This window comes from Puma concolor, chromosome B4 (genome assembly GCF_028749965.1).
Source record: "Puma concolor isolate L17-30 chromosome B4, mPumCon1.1.hap2, whole genome shotgun sequence".
In the NCBI taxonomy this organism is placed as follows: Eukaryota; Metazoa; Chordata; class Mammalia; order Carnivora; family Felidae; genus Puma; species Puma concolor.
In genome coordinates, this window is record NC_141673.1 from 14,219,142 (window position 1) to 14,238,036 (window position 18,895).

The 18,895-nt window shown below is 40.4% G+C and overlaps 1 long non-coding RNA gene across 2 annotated transcripts in view; it reads right to left on the reverse strand.

Annotated features, from left to right (window-relative positions):
• Positions 1 to 3,965: 3,965 nt before the first annotated feature.
• LOC147578926 (uncharacterized) overlaps positions 3,966 to 18,895 on the reverse strand; it is a 96,976-nt gene continuing 82,046 nt past the window's right edge. Inside the window, exons 4-5 of one of the 2 annotated variants that reach the window (XR_015253348.1) lie at positions 9,606 to 10,011; positions 3,966 to 4,378 (exon numbers count right to left, since the gene is read on the reverse strand). This is a non-coding gene — a long non-coding RNA (uncharacterized LOC147578926). Of the gene's footprint in view, positions 4,382 to 9,605; positions 10,012 to 18,895 lie in introns of both variants that reach the window. The other variant, XR_015253349.1, reaches the window with a different exon arrangement.

An 18,895-nucleotide genomic window follows, 5' to 3' on the forward strand; every position in this document is an offset into this window, starting at 1 on the left:
TCCATTCTCAGGAGTACAAGGCATCCCATGGAATCTGGAAATGAGAATGCCTTGAGCACATAATCTGAGCAGCACTCACCCAGGAAGAAGGAGACAAGCCATGAACTTGGATAAGTTATGGGTTGGTAATTAGAGGAGAATATAGGCATCAAAGGAAGAGATAGTACTAATACAAACTGAGTTTAACTGGAGGTTCAAACACAGAAGAAGGAAATAAGTAGTGTCACCTAGACCTAGGGCTAGCAATGGACAAGACAGTTCATCAAAGTTGATGGCTTTATGACCAATATATAAGAATGTCCATTTTCCTCAAATTGATTCATAAGTTCAATGCAATACCAATCAATACCCCATTGACAAAGCTCATTCTAAAATTTATTTGGAAATACGAGGAATTTTGAAAACAATGTTGAAATCTAAGGAAAAAGTTGGAGGGCTTACATGACCTGATTTCAAGACTTACATGATTGAGACAGTGTTATTGACAGGAGAGACAAGCAGATCATTGGAAGAAAATAGTCCAGAGATATACTCACTCACATAAGGTCAACTGACTACTGGCCAAGGCAAAGTCAATCAAACAAGGATGGGAGGTCTTTTTAACAAATGGTACAAACTGAATATTCTTTTGGAAAGAAAAAATGGCAAAGGATTCATACCCAAAATATAAGCATGTAAAGAAGTCCTTCAAATCAATAATAAGAAGGCAAACACCCAATAAAAATGGGCAAAGACTTGAAGTGACATTTAAAAAGTGATTTATGAGGGGGGCTTAGATGGATCAGTTGTGTAAGCATCTGACTTCGGCTCAGGTCATGACCTTGCGGTTCGTGGGTTCCAGTCCCTCATCAAGCTCTGTGCTGACAGCTCAGAGCCTGGAGCCTGCTTTGGATTCTGTCTCCCTTTCTCGCTCTCTGCCCCTCCCCCCCTCTCAAAAATAAATAAACATAAAAAATTTTTTTAATGATTTATGAATGGCAGTATGCAAATACCTAGTCTTCAGGAAAATTTAAATTAAAACCACAAGAGATATTTCACGCTCTCTATAATGACTAAATTAAAAATGACAGACAAAAATCAGGGGCGCCTGGGTGGCTCAGTCTGTTGGGTATCTGACTCTTGGTTTCAGCTTAGGTCATGACCTTGTGGTTCATTGGATCCAGCCCCAGCTCAAGCCCCACATCAAGCCCCATGTTGAGCTCCATGCTGTCAGCGTGGAGACTGCTTGGGATTCTCTCTTCCTCTCTCTGCCCCTCCCCCACTCACTCTCTCACACGTGCATGCTCTCTCTCTCAAAATAAGTAAACTTGAAAAAAGAAAGGACAGACAGAATCAAATGTTGATGAGAATGTGGAGCAATAGGAACTCTCATACATTGCTGGCGGAGTGTAAAATGATACTACCATTTTGGAGAATGGTTTGGCAGTTTCTCGTAATGTTGAATGCATTTCTGAATTGTGATACAGCCTTTTCACTCCTGGGCATCTATTTTTTAGAAATGAAAACATATGTTCACAAAATGGTTTGCAAATATATTTTCTCCCATATCAGGAAAAATTTGCTTTGCATTTAATTGCCATAAGATTGGTGTCTAGAGTTTACAATGAGCTCCGACAAATCTAAAAGAGAAATGTAAACAATATTCTAGTAAAATGTGCAAAAGATATGAAAGGGCAATTCACAGAAAAGAATATATGGAAATATTGCCAACTTACTAATAGCCAGGAAAATGCAAATTGAAACCACTGATAGACCATCTCATGCTTATTCAGCTGCAAAAAAACCCCCAAAACAATAAATAACAACCTGTTGATACTACATGTTGGCAAGCCTATAAATAAGTGAGTACTACAACCCCCTTTTGGAAAGCCAGGTGGCAATGTATTTAAGTAGAAGGTATATACATTCTTCAACCCACAAATTTTACTAGGTATATACCCCTTCCCCCAAATTCTGATATGAATAAACTACCAAGAATGTTCAGTACAGCATGGTGTTCTCTTACGGTTTAAAATATATGCAGATCTGTCCACTGTTTTTCATTTCTATTAGAATTAATTTTTGTCTTGTTAATTTTTTGTTAATCTTTTGTTAATTTTTTCTTGTCTTTTTTATCAATCTTTTGTATAATGTATTAGTCTTTTGAAGATAATTTTGATTTGGTTGGTCTTATTGTTTCCCATTTCATTAACTTGTACTCTCATTCTTACTATTTATTCCATCCTTTTTCCTTTTGTGATTATTCTGTTGTTTCTATCTTTATTGTAACAGCTAGCTAAATATTTTCAGAATTCCTTGTTTTTCAATATACAAATTTAGTTATAAATTTCCCACAAAGTACTATATTAGCAATGTCACAAAGTCTTCTGAATATGCTGATTTTGTTACACAGTTCTAAATATTTTCTTTCTTTATATTAAATATAATTTATTGTCAAATTGGTTTCCATACAAAGTTCTAAATATTTTCTAATTCCCATTATAATTTTGTCTTTGAACCATTAATTATGAAGATATGTATTTTCAGTTACCAAGTGTGGCTTTAGCAGACTGTATTTTTGTTATTGATTTCTAATTTTATGGCACTACAAAATGTTTATTCTTTGGTATTTTCCAAGATTTTACTTAAGGGCTATTTTGTGGTCAGATTTTGCACTGGTTTTACATGAGCCAGAAAACAAATGTATTCTCTGTGGTGGTGGATTTCTCTATTTGTCCATTAGCTCAAGGTTGCTTATTAAATTTTTTCAAATGTTCTAAATACTACTCATATTTGGTCTTTCAATATATCAGTTTCTAAGAGAGATGTCTTAAAACATTTTTTTGTGACTATGGATTTGTCATATTTTCTTTGTAATTATGTCAATTTTTGCCTTATGTTTTGAAGTTCTTTGGTTAGCCACTAATAGGTTGAAGATATATTTTGGACCCTCTCATTCTATCTTCAATGTCTAACTCTTATTTCACATTTTTTCTCCATATCCTTTTGTTGCATTCTAGATAATTTTCCCAGTTTACTTGTTCTGTCTTTAGCTGTATCTAATTTAATTTTAAGCTAACCACTGGGTTTTTTCATTTCAATAGTTCGGTTTTCACTTCTTGAAGTTTTACCTGTTATTTTTAAAAATACTAAATAGCTTTTTTTCAGTCCCCCATCTATCAGTATTTTTATTTATTCATTTTAAATATACTTATTCATTACTTTATTCATTTCAAATATACTTACAGCTTTTAGAATATTTTTTTAATGTTTATTTGTTTTTGAGAGACAGAGCGTGAGCAGGAGAGGGGCAGAGAGAGACCCACACACAGAATCCAAAGCAGGTTCCAGGCTCCGAGCTGTCGGTACAGAGCCAGATGTGGGGCTTGACCCCCTGAACCATGATATCATGACCTGAGCCAAAGTTGGATGCTTAACCAACTGAGCCACCCAGGCTCACTTATACCTTTTTTAGATTTACCATATTAGTTCCAGTTTAATGGAGTGGGGGGCAGATAATTTTCCTATTATCACATGTTTCCATGAAGATTCATTTGCTCATGTATTTTATAATCTTTTTCCCTAGTAAACTCAAGTTTTGGCAGAATGTTTTTTACATTTCCTTTTTGTTTGGGAATGGGAAGAGCAAATTATTACCTTGTATTATGAAAATGTTCCCTCGGGGTAGTTTTACATTTAATCCTGCTTGAAACCTGTCCTATGGTTTCAATCATCTTGGGCTAATTTTATTTTTGGATTCTCAACTTGGGCCTCTCGTCACGCAGCTTTAATTCTTACATCCATGCATAGTAATGGAACTTTGCTATCTCACAGGTGACTTTCTCCCCACCTCCTCTGCCTACCACCAAATTATCTGGACAGAGAGCAAACTTCCTCACCACTGAGGGCTGGGCCTGTAACATGTTTATATCGTAGTGAGTTTCCTGTTAGTGGAGGCATATGGTAGAAGGATTTGACACTAAGCATCCGTAATAATCTCTGCTTTTATTTGTTACATCTTTCAAAGCGTGTCCATATCCACTGTCTCAGTTCCCAATGAGATGCCAGTGATTCTATGGTCTTTAAGCTTCAAGCCTTAAATCTCAAATTCCTAGGTAACAGCTGGAGAACAGCTTCCTGAGGCATGTTCAGAAGGCACAGGAGACTTGCAGAAGCCTCTTCAGTGCTTGGGACACACTCCTTCTTTTCAGACCCATGAGTAGCTGTCAATATGCCCAGGTCCTGTGGTCTTCTAGCTTTGGGCTGAGTTGGCCTTGGTGCTTTGTGTGGAGAAGTGGCAGCAGCATCCACCAACCCCTTGGTGATTAACTATGGTTCCTTGATCTCAGCCACAGCAAGAGCTCAGAAATTGTCAAAGCTGTAGCTCAATCTTTACATCCTGCTGAGAAAAAGTTTGAAATTCAGTCCGGCAAAAAGAACAGTGACACTCACAGGTTGAGGTGTAAGCTGTAGCCCTAACCCAGGGAAAAGACTGTTGTTGGTTTGTTCACACCCCAACACTTTCCAAAGAAGATACTGGAGCCCTACAGCAAGACACACACACACACACACACACACACACACACACACACACACTCACTCACATAAACATAGAACATACAAATTATTAAAGGAAGAAGAAACCAACCTGATAGCTCCTGAGACTATTACCCTGTTTGGGATATGAACACTAGTAGCAGGTGGTACTTTTCCCAGGATGGCCCTGATAATATCCGCCATCATTGTTTTTCTCTTCTGCAATGTGACCGTCACATTCCTCAGAAGGAGGAGTTATTTCTCCGCCTGTTTCTTAGTTTTCTAAGGCTGCTGTAACAAATTACCACAAATTGAAAGTCTTAAAACAACAGAAGTTTATTTTCTCACAGTGCTGGAGGTCAGAATTCCTAAATCAGGGTGTCTGTAGGGTGGGTTCCTTCAGAGAACTCAGGGAGGATGTTCCCTGCCTCTCCCAGCTTCTGGAGGCTGCTGGCAATCCTTGCTGTTCCTTGGCTCCCAGTGCATTGCTTCCATCTCTGCATCTCTGTCTCTGTGTCTCTCCTCTAATATGGATGCCAGTCACTGGATTTAGGACTCATCCCACAGTCACTGGATTTAGGACCCACCCAATCTGGTATGACCTCATTTGAACTTACCTAAGCACATCAGCAAAGACCCTACAAGATATGGTTACACTCCTGAGATTCTGCATGGACCTGAATTTGGGGGAACACTGTTTAACCCAGTTTAACCCTCTTGAGATGGGCCAGGCCTTGCCAATGCTTTGACTATTAGAATATTGTGGATGTGATTCTGTGCTAACTCCAAGCTAGTTTCTGTTTTCTGCCTCTTGGAATGTTTGGTCTGGGACATTCCCTTTTGAAACCCCACTGTCACACTGTGAGAAGTTCATGCTACTCGGAGAGGCCATGTGTGATATGGAGAGGGCATAGGTGACGCCCCAGTTCAGCTGCCAGCCATATATATTGAGTGAACCATCTTGCACATCCAGTCCAGTGGATCCTTCATTGGACTGTAGCCTCAGCTGACATCTGACTGTAACTACATAAGAGGTCCTTTCATTTCCAAGCTTATCTTGACCTTGAGGCCTTGGCACTAACTGTTCTTTTGGGCCAAATGCCTTTTCCTTCAAACATTCACATCAGTGGCTCCTTCTTGTCATTTGTGTCTGAGCTCAAACATCACCTCCTTAAAGTAGCCCCTTTATCATGTGACTCTCCATTTTCTTTTCATCATCATATTATTATTACTCAATATCTTCTTGTTTACATAGTTGTTTCCTTGCTTTTTATTCTGGGTCTTCTTCCCTTATCCTAATTTAAGCTCCATGCAGGAGAGACCTTGCTGTATTCTCAACTTCATTATAGTGCCTAACACATAGTTGGCTCTCAGTAGGTAACTGTAAAATGAATGAATAAATGACAGCATGTGTTTTAAAACTGGAAAGGTGTTGGAGCCAGGCAGACAAGGGTTCAAATCTTAGCTGTAGTATTTGGTAATGTCCTCACGCAAGTTACTTACCGTAGCTCAGTGTCCTTGTCTATAAAACAGGAATAAAATATCATCGTAAAGTGTTTTATATAATTATTTGATGAAATAATTTAAGTGTTGTATATATAAATATCATTTGAGGAACCTAGGTATTTTTTAAATACAATTACTTAATGTTATTAGAACTTGATTTTTTTATTATAAGTCCCCCATGTCAGAAGCATCATCTCAGAGGGTGCCTGGGTGTCTCAGGGTCAGTTAAGTGTCCGACTTCACCTCAAGTCATGATCTCATGGTTTGTGGGTTTGAGCCCCATGTTGGGCTCTGTGCTGACAGCTCAGAGCCTGGAGCCTGCTTCAGATGCTGTGTCTGCCTCTCCCTCTCTGCCCCTCCCCTGCTTGTGTTCTCTCTCTCTCTCTTTCTCTCTCTCGAAAATAAACATTAAAAAATAGAAAAAAAAAGGGAGCATCATTTTAGAACATGTAGGATTCTCAGCTTTCATGTGTTGTCACTAAGTGCTGGCCATGTGGGTTGCTCACCAATGCTCTGTGCCAAACATTTCTACTTTCTTTCTTTTAGACACATGTAGGATTGGCCCCTTTGAAGATAGGCATGACCCCGTGATTCACATTGTCCACTGAAATGTATGTGGACATGACATATGTCACTCCCTGGTAGGAGAATTAAGAGTCAGCATTTGATATGCCACAGTCTGGTTCTCCCTTGGTATCTGTGTAAGCACACCTTAGGGTGGAAGCTTCATCAGCTGGACCCCTGAGTGACTATGATGAGCAGAGACTCTTTGCTGACACATGCTGGACATGTAGCATGAGCAAGACTTTTTAGATGAACCCACTGGCTGTGGGGGCTGTGGCTACAGCTGATCCTGAATGATGTAATGTTTCCAAAGTATTGGTGGGGACATTCTGGCCCACAAGAGGCAATATGATACAGGAGTATAAGGCAGGACTAATGTTCAAGATATTTAAAAACCACTATGTGGTTTGTATATACAATGGAGTACTACTTGGCAATGAGAAAGAATGAAATCATGCCATTTGCAGCAATGTGGATGGAACTGGAAGGCATTATGCTGAGAGAAATAAGTCAGAGAAGGACAGATATCATATGTTTTCACTCATATGTGGATCTTGAGAAACTTAATATAAGACCATGGGGGAAGGGAAGGGAAAAAAATAGTTATGGAGAGGGAGGGAGGCAAACCACAAGAGACAAATACAGAGTTATTTAAGACAAATTAAGACAAATACTTAAATACAGAGAACAAACTGAAGGTGGATGGGGGAGGTGGGAGAGAGGGGAAAATGCGTGTTGGGCATTGAGGAGGGGAACTTGTTGGGATGAGCACTGGGTGTTGTATGTAAGTGATGAACCATGGGAATCTATCCCCAAAACCAAGAGCACACTTTACACACTGTATGTTAGCCAATTTGACAAAATAAATTATATATAAAAAAAAGAAACACCACTATGGCACTGGGTCTCATCAGTCTGAATGGGACATGCAGAGCTGGAACAGGAGCCTGGCAGACCCTGGAATTAATTGTTAATGTAGGGATTCTGTTCTTGGGGTCCCAGGGGAGGGGTCTTGGTGGACAGGGCAGCAAGAAAGCATTAAGGAGTATTGGACTACCAGTTGTATGCCAACATATATAGAAGCATTTGATATTTTTATAATCAGTGTGGATATATTGTTGGGTAGTGATTAATCTTTGTTCTGGTCAAGAGCTTGGCCTATGGCTTGAATTCTGGTTCTTCACTTTCTTGTCTGTAACCTAGGGCAAGTTCTCTCTATGACTCAATTTTCTCATCTGTAAAGTGTGAGTAATAATAATAGCTATTTTGTAGGATTGATGATAGAATGAAATGATCTGATTCAAATGAAGCTATAACCTATAACAGAACCTGGCATATAGTAAGTGTTACACAAATGGCAAGATTGGCTATCAACATCTATACATGCTGATATTCTCTGAGATGTCCTTGTTCGTATCTTAGGTAGAATGCTATTGTTTCATTTTCCCTTTTTTCTGATGCCAGAGTTTTTTAGAGCCTCCACCTATCTGTGCTTTGTCTGACCTGCTCTTCGGGACAAAGGGCTTGGCCACTCTGGATTTGACAAACTTTGTGAGGTGAACTCATGCTTTCCTGCATAAATACAACACACAGCCATTTCTACTATTGGGTCTTATTGCTTTGCTATACTATTTGGGAAGAGAATCTAGCGAATCCTCTGTACTTTCCCCTCTTTCCCCAAACTACCTATGGTTTTGTTGTGCTCCTTGTCCCTGAGACCGTTGTTATGGGCTGAATGATTGCCCCCCCCCCAAAGTTCGTATGTAAAAGCACTAACCCCCAGTATATTAGATTGTGACTGCATTGGGAGATAGAGTTTTTTTTTTTTTTTTTTTAATTTTTTTAAATTTTTTTTTCAACGTTTTTTATTTATTTTTGGGACAGAGAGAGACAGAGCATGAACGGGGGAGGGGCAGAGAGAGAGGGAGACACAGAATCGGAAACAGGCTCCAGGCTCCGAGCCATCAGCCCAGAGCCCGACGCGGGGCTCGAACTCACGGACCGCGAGATCGTGACCTGGCTGAAGTCGGACGCTTAACCGACTGCGCCACCCAGGCGCCCCGGAGATAGAGTTTTTAAAGAGGAACTTAAGTTCAAATGAGGTCATTAGGGTAGACACTAATCCAAAATGACTGGTATCCTTACTAGAAGAGGAAATTAGGACACAGACACACACAAGAGGAAGAAGACACAGGAAGAAGACAGCCATCTATAAGCCAAGAAGAAACTAACCTCTCTTCTGGGAGGCCTCAGAAGAAACCAACCCTACCAACACCTCATCTTGGACTTCTAGCCTCTAGAGTCATGAGAAAATAAATTTCTGTTGCTTAAGTCCCCCACTGGTATTTCATTATGACAGCCAAAAACTTAGTGAAAAAACTAAGATAGCCAGCTCTCAGGGTGTCCAGCTAGAAGACTCTTTTCTTAGAGACCCTCATCAATACCAAAGCTTTGTGTCCCTTCTGAAACTCTCCCTCCACCCTAGTCTGAGAACTCTGTTTTCATCTGCAACCATACCTCTATCTCAGAAAACCTGATCACGTATTCTCCATGATCTGACCCTCCCACAAACCAGACTTTTCAATCCTGAAGCCTAAAATAAAAAACAGGTAGGGGACTGAAAACAAAGTACGTAAGATGCCAGAGGGAGGAGAAAACATATGACACCTGTTGCCTATGAAGGCTCTTGGCATGGACTTGGCATAGAGTAAATGCTCTGCAAGTAGGAGGGGCTATTACTGTCATCGTTGTCATCGTCATCACCATCATCACCACCACCACCACCACGTAGGCTTCTAACAGCCTGCCGTAGGCAACTCCCTTTACCTGGAAGTTTACCACTCCTACACCCTCATTATGCTCTCTCTCCCTAGAGCCTCTCAGAATTCCTCCTTGTCCCCTTTGTCTGCTAAGATGCTGGACCTACCTTAGAAAAGCAGCTCCCGATAAGATTTAGCAACCCTGTGGAAAATGAGAATTTGAATGAGTTGTAATAACTCAGAATTCAAAGCATATCCTACCTTTGAAGCTCTGCAGAGGTTTCCAAGGCCTGTGAATTCCCCAGCCCAGATGATGGATCGTGCACAGAAATGCCACATGAGGCATGAGTGTGGGCTCCTGCTTCCTGCTCTCAGAAAGGTGGGTTATATTTGGTGTGCAGTCACTTGCTCATTTTTCTCCATCATTTTGAAGCACAATTGCCAAGTTCTAAAAGACTTATGAGTCCATAAGTCCCGCACCTTGCAAAATGGCTACCATCACTCTCCCGTTTTTCACACTGCCTTGTGAATAGACCCCATTTATCTGTGGCTTCTGAGCTGCACACACAGCTTTCGTCTCCCCTTTACTGCTCTGCGTTCTTGTCAAATAGACTTCAGTGAGGCTCTCATCTTGGGATGCACTTCATCAAAATAATTATGCCAAGAGCTGGAACAGAAGAGCCAAAGTAAGAAAGCTGAAGTTTCAAGGCTTTCCAAATACCAAGAGAAAGACAGGACTTATCTAATCTAAAACTAATCTTCAGGCCATCCTCTGCCAGATTTCCAGCCCCATGGTGGTTTTATCTTGGTTGTTTTTTTTGCTCCCCTTTTCCCGGCAGATGAGCCTGACAGAGCTCATCCTTGCCCTTGGTCCCCAGATGACGTCCACAGACTTGTCATTTGCAGGAAACATTGCAAGTCAGGGGGTGCGCTCCACTTTGATGCTGTTAGAGTTCTTGGAACAGAGGCATCTGCTGGGTGTAGAAAAAGCCATCAGCCTGTGCTTTTTTCTAAATCATTAAAACTCCACTGGCATTTTGACAAATTGGCACCAATCATCAGGCTCAGCAACTGGGAGCAATCTGTTTTGCAGGCTGAGAGAAACAGCTGTAAAACTGGTAAAAATCTGTTCTATTGTGCTCCAGTACATTTTAGGTAGAGAGGCAGGTTGGCAAAGTGGAAAAGGTATGGCCTTGAGAGCTAGCAGGATCTAGGTTTGAATCCTGACCCTTCTGCCCACTGGCTGTGAATGTTGAACAAGCTATTTAGCAATTTCCTCATCTGTAAAATGGGGAGAGAAATATAATTCTTGCAGAGTTGTTATAATGACTAGAGACAATCCTTTTTTTTTTTTTTTGAGAAAATACTTTTTTTAGAGTGTTTGGCACAAGGCTGGTGCATCATAAATGATTTCTAGTGGGGAGGAAGCAATGATAACACAACAGTGGCATTAGTTATGGTTGTGATAATAGCAACGGTTGTCAGGTAAGTATTATCAGTGGAGTTGTAAAAATAATAATGAAATGATGAAAGTGCTGGTTATAAGCCAGGAGACCTGTATTATACCAGTGATAGAGTTGATAGAATGAATGGTAGATTGAGGACCTGGTATCTAGTCTCAGTAGTTACTCTATATTTTGAGAATTGGTGTAGAATTATAGGAAGTTGGAAGATTGCATGGTCCTCTCCAAATCTTCATTTAGATGCCCTTCTCTTACCTGCAATAATACATAAATCAAATAGCAGATGTTTCTTCCTTGTTCTGCATTTAAGCATTAATAAAAATAATGGCAATGCATGCTAACTTATATTAAGTATGTGCCAGTTATCAGGCACATTTTAATTTTACATATATTGCTTCATTAAATTATTGCAAGTACTTTATGAGTAACGCCTTAATTTTATTCCTATGGTTTGCTATCAAGACGCAAAGAAATTAAATATCTTACCCAAGGTCACAGAGCTAATCGTAGAATGAGAATTAGACCTCAGGAAATCGGTCTCCAAAGCTGGCATCTAAACTTCTGTACTATACTACATGCTTTAACGAAAAGTTGTTGCAACCTGGAGGTTAGGTCACATGGCTTTATAACAGAGATTTCTCTTTCTATGTACAACCTGATTTATAATCTGTCCACAGCGGTTTAGCACAACTGAAATGTCAAGACATAAGGAGATCTGAATTGCTTTTGTTACTCAACCAGTCAACTAATCAACCAACAAACAGCCCATATTTATTTAACATGGGACTTTAATTAAAATGGGACTTGTTTTCAAGGGTTAGTGAAGAGTCCAATCATTTGGAGGGGAGTGTTAGCTTGGGGAGTAGCGAAAGATTATTTTGGAGAAGTTATGACAGGACATTATGGTGAAAGACATAGACTGTCAAGCTAAGTCTGAACTACAGACAATGAGGAGTAGGCGTCTTCTCTCTGAGTGGCCATGGCACCCCACTTCCCACCTTTAGAGCACACCCACTTTTTATAACAATTATAAACTTACCTATTTCATTCAGTATCCAGTAAGCTCTTGGAAACTGTGACAATTTCAGAGTTTTCCTGACCAATGCAGACAACTATGTGTGTTTTCCATCAGGAATTCTCAGGCCAGTTCAATCACCTGCCTGTAATATGAACCCAGCTTGTCTTGGAGATTTGTGTTCAGAGGCTGGAGTAGGTTAAGAACCTAAAATCAGTCCTAATGGATTTCCCTTCTTTTTCTAGAAAGAAAAAGATGATTCTGTTTTCTTTTGGGAAATTCTAAGTCCACGAATATTGGTTTACAGGGATTCCCAGCATCCTTTTAATCTGCTGCTCCATGACACCAAGGCTTGGACTTAATCATTCTAGAATGCTCACCAATGTAGTGTTTCACCACTGCTCTTGAATATGAGAGCTGGCACTGAATTTCAGGATGGCAGTTATTTTACTAAGAACTTTGAAGACATCATTTTACAGTTCTTTGGTCTCTTTTGCTGTTTATAGGAACTCTGCAGTCAATCTAATTCTAATTCTTTTGTAGGGTCATAGGGTCTTTTTCTTCTCTCCCATTGCTTTTAAGGTTCAGAAGTTTTACCATGGCATGTAAAGGTATAGGATGGTTTTTATTTTCTCTTCTCAGGACTCAGTGTGCCTTTCAAATCATCTTTGAAAAATTCTCAGCCATTATCTCTTTATATATTGCTTTCTTCTCATCCTTTCTATTCTTTCCTTCTGAAATCTTTATATTCACTCTTTCTGAAATTTCTATTACATGTACACTTAAACTTTCTTCTTATGTCTTCATTTAAAAATGGCTTATAATTTTATTTCTCTATGACATAATCTACTTTATTTCCTGAGGTTTCTCTTCTGGTTTATTGATTCTCTTTGCAACTGTATCTAATCTTCTATTTAAATTCAGCTTGCTGTTTTCAATGTTAATGACTATATCTTTTATTCTTCAAAGTTTTATTTGCTTTTTTTTCAAATATGCATATTATTTTGTTCATACTCCTTATTTTTAATATGATTTCTGATTCATCATTTTGTCTCTATTTTACATATTATCTTTTTTTAAGCTTGTTTTCTTTTTTTTTTTTCCATGTTGTGTATTAATTCTTCTTTTTATTACCTGCTGGATTTCTCTGTGATAACTTTGTTTTTTAATTTATAATTTAATTGGGAACTTATGTTCAGAGATATATATATATTTTTCCCCTGTGGGAGACCCATGTGTCCTGGAAGTATCCTTGCAGAGTGGTTTTGGATTTTTAGCTACTAAGATCCTTGTCGTCACACTAATTCCAAAACAAATTTTGCCTCTATTTCCTATTTGGGGTTTTTCTGAATTACAATAATAATGTGAATTCTGGTCATCTACTACACGTGCTTCAAGCTTAACATTTTTCTATTTCTTATGGTGACTTTGTTTTCTCACAGTTATATAGAAACTTCCATGAAATGGAGAATGAAGTTTTATCTCCTTTTTGTGGATTCTTTTTATGTTCCTTTTTATAGAATAGCATCCAAAGTTCCCAGCCTTATGCATGGGGCTTAGTTACAGCTCAACCTCTCTCTCTCTCTCTCTCTCTCTCTCTCTCTCTCTCTCTCTCCAAAGCCAAGTCTCTTGGCCTTGTGTGGTTGTAAAAATCTCAATCACTAGCTCATGTGACCTATATATAAGACCAGTAACCCTGCGGATGAGTACAGCATTATCTCTTAATGCTTTTGCCTCAATTTCTTATTTTGTTTCTAGCACCAAGGTATTTCTTTTTATACTGTTAGCACTCAACATAAAGCCAAGCACATGGCTGATGTGAGAAAGTGTATATATTTAAAAGACTATGTATTAGTTTTTTTCTAGTTTTAATTTAGCTAGGATTTGTCGCACTAAGGAAGTCCTGCAACATGAGCTCAGTCTGACATATTGTCAGAAGTTGCCCTCTCCCAACATCATGGACTCTTAATTTTCACCTAGAGCCAAGATTGAAAAAATATGCAGATAACTTCAGCATTGCTTCCATAGGATCCCTCTGATTTTGAGGCACTGGTGAAGAGACAGTGCTGGGTAAAGTTTTACTCCCACATAACGTTTGCTTAACCAAGTAGCAGTCATAGTTAAGGATGCACATTCATCTCAGTTATGATTTAACTTGAGTTGCGGTCACACTACATTTATTTTTTATTTGTGTCACCAGTACCTACTGTTATGGTTGGCAAATTCTACCTGTAACAACTAACATTTATTGAGCTCCTACCTATATGCCAGGCACTGCTATTAACACTTTACATATGTAATTCCGTTTTATCTTTACAACAAAGAATTGAGGCACAAAGAGGTTAAATAGCTTGCCGATGGTCACATAGCTAAGAAATGGTGGGCTCAGTATTCAAATCCAGGCATCCTGATAGATGAGCACTTCCAATGAGCACCTAAATAAATATCCACTGGATGAACAGGGCTGTTGAAGGTATTATTATTACTATTGTCATCACCATATTTGGAGGAGATGAATGCCTTTGAGAGAGATCCTCACTGGCTGTGAGTGAATGGGAGGTTGATGGGCAAGAGAACCTGGAGGCAGAAAGCATGTTAAGGAAGCTGTGTAGGAATGTGCCTGGCCCAAAGACTTACACTCTAACTAGAACTATGGCAAGTTTCTTTTTTCCTTCACACAGAACTCAAACACATTACTTATGCAGTTGATCATTGCGTAAGCTTTTCTTTGAAATCTAGTTTTTCTCCTTCTGAACTCTTCAAGCCTTACTTAGCATTGTACGTAAAAGATTTAAAATGAGGCAAGTTAAAAAAAATACTATCTTTAGTAGCATCATATAGATACAGTGCTCTGTATGGTGGAGAGAACATATTTTTTTATTTATTTTTATTTTTTATTTAATTTTTAAATTAAAAAAATTTTTAATGTGTATTCATCTTTGAGGGAGAGAGACAGAGCGTGAGTAGGGGAGGGGCAGAGAGAGAGGGAGACACAGAATCTGAAGCAGACTCCAGGCTCTGAACTGTCAGCACAGAGCCTGATGTGGGGCTTGAACCCTCAAAGCGTGAGATCATGACCTGAGCAGAAGTCAGAGGCTTAACTGACTGAGCCAGCCAGGTTCCCCTTTAAATTTTTTTTTAATGTTTATTTATTTTTGAGAGAGAGAGACAGAATGTGAGCGGGAGGGGGGCAGAGAGAGAGGGAGACACAAAATCCAAAGCAGGCTCCAGGCTCTGAGCTGTCAGCACAGAGCCCAACGTGGGGCATGAACTCACCAATCACAAGATCATGACCTGAGCTGAAGTCAGATGCCTAACCAACTGAGCCACTCAGGCACCCTGAGAACATACATTTTTTAAAATCAGCCAGGTTTGGGGTCAAATCCAACCTCCACTGCCTACTGTGCCTCAGTTTTCCCAATTGTAAAATCAAGAGAACATACAATGAATAGGGTTGTTATGAAAACCAATTTGGATAATGTAACTGGGGGCTTTAAGACAACAATATTTCTGAACCCTTGATGGTGGGAAGAGGGGACACACCGGACAGCAATTCTTTTCTTATGCCCCACTGTATAAGCTTGGGCTTGTCTTTGGGACTAGGTCTCCCTCAGTGCGGATGGGGACCACTGCAGAGAAGTATGGCCAAGTAGTTAAGAACCAACTACAGAATCAACTGACCTGGTTAAATCCTGCTCTGCTCCTTGCTGGCCGTGTGATGTCAAACAAGTTATTCAGTCTCTCTGTGCCTCAGAGCCCTCATCTGTCAAATAGGAGTGAAAGTACACACTATCTCGTATGACTGTTACACAGATTAAAGGAGCTAATCTTTGCACAGTACAGTGCCTGGCACTCAGCAGGCGTGATGCAGGTCTACTAAATAAATGAATACATACATAAATACAGAAATAATTTAGTCATTCAGAGGTAAAGGCAAATGGCAAGATTCAAATGCATATACTTTAGACAGGATGGTCAAATTTCCTGTTTAATAATTACAGGGCTGTCTTCATCACAGGTGATCTGTCTCTAGAGAGTTGTTTTTACCTTTTAAAAATTTTTTCTACTTCCTCTTGTGGGGTCCTGAGGATGGGGAAAAACAGAAGGGGGCTGGAATTATAAATATAGGAATTTTGAAGGAGGATTTTTGTCTGGGTAGATAAGTGAGCCCCTATGTCATGCCCTGAGGCCAGCAGCTATGGGTGACAGTGACAGGAGTGGGTACCTGGGAAGGGGCAGGGCTGATGTGTCCTAGAAGCAGTGACAACAGATGTCCAGCTACAGTGTAGTGTCCTCATGTCATTCTTACACTCTGATCAAACACATCTGGCATGGCAACCTTGTGTTTGCTGTGCTTTGGGGCTTCAAGGAGGACCCTGCATCTACTCTGGTGGTGAGGTGTGTGTGTGGCAATGTGCAAAGTGGTCTGAGAGACTGGACTGTGGAAACATGATTTCGACACAGCCAACATGAATGAACTTAAATTCAGAAGGCACCCCAGAGGAAAGCAAATGGGTTTTGGGAACATAAAGCTGTCTTTGGGAACTCTCAGAAATGCCTGGGAAATTCCCTGGCCTTCCAGTAAGTTCAGGATGAGTGCTTTATTATTTGGTTATTTACAAATAAAGGCTTGCTCTAACATTTTGTAAAAGATGGATATACAATGTCTATCCTTACAGCAGCCAGCACAGTGCCTAGCGCATTTTCTTCCCCTTATTTTTCTGATATTTTTGGTGGATTAAGGTATGTCCAAGGCACCCCACAGTTAGAACCAAGAGGGTGGTGTCTCCTCTAGCCCTGTTCCTGGGCCCAGAGTGGCCTCCATAGCTTTGCTAGGCAAGTCAGCCTCACCTGCCTCTCCTGACTGGTGTTTATCACACCCAGGGCAGTACCACCCAGAGACACCTGTTCCCTGACAAGCAAGCAGATGTAGGAACGCAGTGTCTTCTGTCAGGATGCTGAGCAGAAGCTTTCTCACTGAGCCATCGGACAGCCCTGACAACTGATGCCAAGGGGACTTCATCGGGAAGTGCAGAGTCTGGAATTATCTGGGTTTCCAGACAGTGACTTGGCAGGTGCTAGCCTGCCCAGCAGGGTTCGTGCTTACCTAAGCATTTCCTGCAAACTAAGAAAAAAGTCTCTTCCCCCTTCCAGACAAATGACTCTGAATAATTGTTCTGATTCATTTCCTCTGGCTGGCAGGCGTGGCTCTGGGTTTTTTGTTTTGTTTTGTTTTGTTTTGTTTTTTGACAGGGTTGACAGCTTGCGAGCCTGTGAGCCTATGGCCAACCTCTCCTGGTTCTACCAGCTCTCCCTATCCTATTGCTAACAAGTGTCACAATGTGTACTGCCTTTGACAAGGCCTGCAGGTTGCAATATTCAGCTGGCATCTGGGAGTTTGTTGGATCTTGATTCAGCTCCTGGTGGACCCCAGGACCTAGGGCAATGCTTCCTGAGTTGTGATATTTGCACAATAGTCACTACGTAACATGTTTCTCAGTGGTGTGAGGTTTGAACATTTTACCATAGCACAAAGATACCGAAATACTGTTCTTCACTCAATGAGGATTTTTACTCAAAAGATTTAAGGGAAAAAGTGAGCCAATTTAAAGAACACTAACAATATAATAGTTCTGGGAAAAGGCACAAAGGCGATATACGAATGAATACGTTCTAGACAAACATGACTCAGAGAGGATGCTGTACTATGTATACAAATGAGGAATTTATCCATTCATTTATTCATTCACCAGCTTTTTGAGTACCCACTATGCTAGGCTGTTGTGGAGATGGGGAAGACTGAGTGGTGATTGCACAGGAATCCTGGCCCGTGGCTGGCCTGCATAAGCATTAGTGAATTGTTTGGGGATTGGGTGACTGGTATTTAACAATAACAAGCTGTAGGGTCAGGTGCTTCTAAAAAAGATCTGGTATCCGAGACCTAAAATAAGATAATGTTAGAGGCTGGTTCCTAGAGAACTCAGATATCTTCAGATAGATATAAAAGTATGGTTCCTTGAGCCCAAACTGAGTCACAGACAGGGCAAGACCAATCCAGTAAGGAGCTTCTGAGGGCCCTATTTACTCGAGGGCTTCTTGCACTGAGTGAGGAAAGAAGGAACTTGGTGTATGGGTGTCCCCATTTTCCCAATACGGTGTAGGACACCAGCATTTACTGGTGCTGCCTGCAGGACAGGTAGGGCACTGCACAACTCTGGAGGGCACCAGTCTCATCTTAGACATCCATCTGCACCCAAAATGTGGCAATTTCCAGAAGAATGATAGCAAACTGTCTCATTCTATGCAAATCAGTATCTTATGACCATTTTCTGGTAGATGGAAGTACAGTGTCTTAAGGAAGAGGCACCTTTGGCAAATGCCCAAGCAGTTTCACACCAGGCATTGTGTTCCTTTTCCAGGTAGACCTGGATTTGGTCTACCATCAAAATTCTTGGCCCATTTTCTGCTCATGGCTCTGCCTTGCCCTTTTAGCATTGATTGTTTCGAACTTTTAAGAAGTGATTAAGCAACAGTCTGCTTTCTCCCCCTGAAAGATGGGCAAAAAAGTCAGGTAGATGGAGATAAAACTATCACCTTTATTACCGATGAAGCTGGAGAAAAACGGACCAGGCCTGATGTAACGTGGTCTTGCTAATTAACCCTGAGTCAGACGTGCTTATTTATCCTGACACTGGCACAAATTGTTCATAGTCACATGCGTCCCCTGAGAGGGGCAGCAGAGAGCAGATGAGAAGACACAGGTGGACAGATCCCAAGTAGCAGAGATAGGGGGGGTTTGAAACCTCCGTCACAAGTCATTTTGCCTTCTGTGGGGAAAAAGGCCGGGAATGTTGTTCCAATGTCCCTACTATACACAGTGATGTGCAGATTCAATGTCATCCCTACCAAAATTCCAATTGCATTTTTCACAGAAATAGAGAAGACAGTCCCACAATGTGTATGAAACCACAGAAGACCCTAAACACCCAAAGCATCTTGAGAAAGAAGAACAAAGCTGGAGTCAACACACTGCCGGATTTCAAACTATACTAGAAAGCTATGGTAATCAAAAC